This window comes from Pleuronectes platessa, chromosome 22, assembly GCF_947347685.1.
Source record: "Pleuronectes platessa chromosome 22, fPlePla1.1, whole genome shotgun sequence".
NCBI classification, from domain to species: domain Eukaryota; kingdom Metazoa; phylum Chordata; class Actinopteri; order Pleuronectiformes; family Pleuronectidae; genus Pleuronectes; species Pleuronectes platessa.
In genome coordinates this window covers 3,996,217-4,000,062 of record NC_070647.1, presented here as the reverse complement: position 1 = coordinate 4,000,062, position 3,846 = coordinate 3,996,217, and positions in this window count along the sequence as shown.

The window sequence follows — 3,846 nt, the reverse complement described above, 5'->3', positions numbered from 1 at the left end:
GCTGGGTTTCCGTCTCGTTTGTATGGTGACGTGTTGGGGTGGGGGGGGGTGTCCTCCTCCTCCTCCACTGATAGTTTCTGGCAGCACCTGCTCCTGTAATGCTCCCAGAAAGATGCTCTGCTGTGACGTGGGCTGTGAAATAATGTCAAAGTGGAGCTCAACATCTTTTCCTCTTCTGTGACGAGTCTGCCATCACAATGTCGGTGTTTTTTTAACACGTATGTCGAAATTGTCTTCTCTGTTGGACAACCAGTCCCACCCCCGGCAGGAAACCATCGCAGCACTGGGCAGCTCATTCAGCGACAGACTGATCTGTCCTGGGTGTCTGAAGGAATGGTATCTGGTAAGACTGTACAACCAGCTCTGCTCCCAGTAGATCATAAAGTCACTTTTTAACTGCTATATTCATTTCTGTCTGCGAAATTCAATGGTTAATGTGCAATCCATTTCACTGTTTACTTGTTCACACTATTAGTTTTTTTACCCGCTTACATTATAAGTATTGCATGCAACTTAGTGTTACTTTATTGATGTTTATTTTTGACTTCCCTCTGGATGCTGTAACGTTGCAGATTTCTCCTCTAAGGGACTAATGTAGGCTTATCTTAATTTATACTTAATCTGTGCACAAGTTAATAAATGAAGTCAGTTCATTCACACTCATCCCTCCTCATGTGCATTATTATCTGGAAGTTTCATTTGGTTGAAACAATGCTGTGCTGAAGTATCCTTGGGCAAGACACTGAACCCACAATTGCCCCTTATAGAAAAAGTGCTGCCCATAGATGCACTGTATGTGTGTGTGTGAGAATGGATGAATGGCAATAACCTGTACTGTAAAGTGCTTTGAGTGGTCATCAAGACTAGAAAAGTGCTATATAAATATTTAAATACAAACCATTTCAAAAAAGAGAAAAAGCTTGTTATTCACGACTGTAGGAGGGGACAACACTTGACTTGATAAGAATCCGCAAGTGTTGTGGTGAAGGACGCACAATCAACCTTGAGGCTTTTGTTATCACTGACATATGACAGTTCCATGTTTCACTGTACACACCATCAGACTGAGAAAACACACTGATCAGTCACAACATGAAAACCAGTACTGATCCATGTACGATATGTTTCCTTTTGAATTTTTATTTCTACATTAGAATGTTTTTCATTTTGTATTTGAAAAGATTGTTGCATTTTGTATATTTAAAATGTTACATGTATGTTGCTTTTATTTTAAATTCAATTATTTCCATTGATGCCTAAACCATATACAGATATGTTGCAGTCGATCTGTGTAATAGATTAATGGCAACCCTTTCAAGGGTCTCATGATTTCCTGGTTGTAGGGGAAACAGTATTTAGTAGCTGCACTGTGAGTTAATGAGTTCTAATGAATTGCTGATGTCAGCTGAACATGCAAATGTCAAATTTGTCTGCAGGCGAGCATACAACACTGTGCAACAACACCACAATACCTGCCTCCTGTTATTTCCTCCTTAATTTGTACATTCTTTCGTTTTCAGGAGACTTTATAAGAAATAGCTGGCAGTGAAGAATTAAACACTCTTAAGAGGATCTCTCACTAAAACAACATTATCCCGAAAATCAAATGAGAGTGAGTCAAACTTTGCAGTCACTGAACAGAGACACGCGTCTCTCCTGCCCTGACCAGGAAGAGGTCAGGAGGCTCCTTCATATTTTAGATTTGATCGATGTGTTTGCATTTTTGGAGAATCGCCACTTCTTCTTTAACCATCTACAATATCTGAGTCTCTGTGCTTTACACACCAGTCTGCTTTAAAGATCAATCGTGCGAACCAGGATTTTGAACAGCCTCAACGTATCAGATATCTTTTTTTAAAGGTTTCCAAATAAATCTAAATTTATAGACCTTTTTTAAAAGCAGACATTTAAACACACATTAGCAGGAGAAGCAACGGTCACATCCTTACAATGTTGATCATGTAAAGTAACACACTGCCTCACTTAATGATTGTTTTAGTTAGACATATGTTTGATACCTATATATTCACGTATTTATCTTTCAGTTATATATTTATTTTACCTTTGGACCAGAGTGCTGAAGAAAAGACCTCGTCGGAAACGTATTAAGATGTAGTGTTGTCCCGGGCCACGGCTCTTTTCCCCTCCTGCAAAGAAAATAAACTAAAGCAACTTATCGACGGCAGAACATCTCTGCTCGCTGTTTTGGAGCCTCTGCCCCTCTGTTCCTGTCTGTGACAACATTGTACTCACCAAAGTGGCTGCTGAGAGCTCAGAAACAGGCCCAGTGGGGCAATGAACAAGAGCAGCAGTGACGGACCGGCCATCTGGCAATTGGGCAAATGCCAGAAGGGCCGGCCATGTATGGGCTGCTCCGAATAGGTCATTGCATTGATTCATTTTGGATTTCCATGCAAAAAAATAATTCTGTCAGACAACTCACGTTTGATCATGTAATATATTTATTACAACAGATTTAGTGTTTGGCGTCTAGGCTCCAACTTAATCACTCCCCCATATGATTACACAGGAATGATGGGAGTGATGAGCAAATACTTGTAACCCCCCGTTGGAGCCTACAGGTGGATGCTGGGCCTACAGGTGGATGCTGGGGTGGTGGAGGGACTGTAGCAACAGGTAGCCATACTGCAGCAGCAGTGCGAGCAAGAGGGGTTGATGGGAAATGTCTCTCTGGTTAAATAGACCACCTGATAAGGTGGGTGTGTATTATAGATGGTTGTGGAGATTGAGGTATATCACATGATGTATGTCACATGATGTATGTCACGTGATTGGCGCAGCGCAGCTCGAGTTGCCTGCCAGAACTAGCTCGCAGGCGTCGCCATATTTCTGTCAGACAACTCACGTTTGATCATGTAATATATTTATTACAACAGATTTAGTGTTTGGCGTCTAGGCTCCAACTTAATCACTCCCCCATATGATTACACAGGAATGATGGGAGTGATGAGCAAATACTTGTAACCCCCCAACACTGCACATAGTCGGAGCCTGACGTACGGATCGGTATCTGCTATGTGTGCGCCATTCACCGCTGCGGTGTGGCCATTCTCCGTAGGGGCATTAGCCTGCAGGAGAATATGCTAACTAGTGAACCTGTTATGTGAGCCATTCACCGCCGCGGTGTAGTCATTCGCTGTAGCCAAATTGTCTGCGGGGGAATATACTACCTGGTGAGGTTCCCTATACGGGAATATAGTGAACTTGGCACATGGCAACATATGCACCGGAATTTCCCCTTTAAGCCCAGCAAACCACCTGAAATATAATAAAATAATCAGTCTGCAAAGCACATACAAATTATTCACTCACATGTTTTGTTTGTATCACCAATATTCAAAACATGATTCGTTTCATCGGGCTTAACAAATGCGACATCCTGTCCTTAACCCTCGACAAGAGTAAGGAAAACTACCAAAAAACCCCCATAAACAGGGGAAAATGTAGAAACCTCAGAGAGAGCCACATGTGAGGGATCCCTCTCCCAGGATGGACAGGAACAGATGTATGCCACGGCAAGGGTGCAATGAATCCCTTGGCATCGTTCGCATGTATCGTCACCATTGGAGGGGATGAAGGCGCGCCGAAACATGCCTGTGACTACCCCGGACGCAGAGACGTGATGGATCCCGAGATCTGACATGCAACAAAGGATTTATGCAGCGGAGAATACATATTAAAACATCAAGGCTGCAGATGATGTTTGAGAGTCAATATTTCTTCTTGTGGTGTCCAACATAGCATGAGTAGCATTGATGATGGAGTGTTGCAGTCCTAGCGGTGCCACATCTTAGTAAGTGCGGGGACAGCATCCAGGTGTTAGGC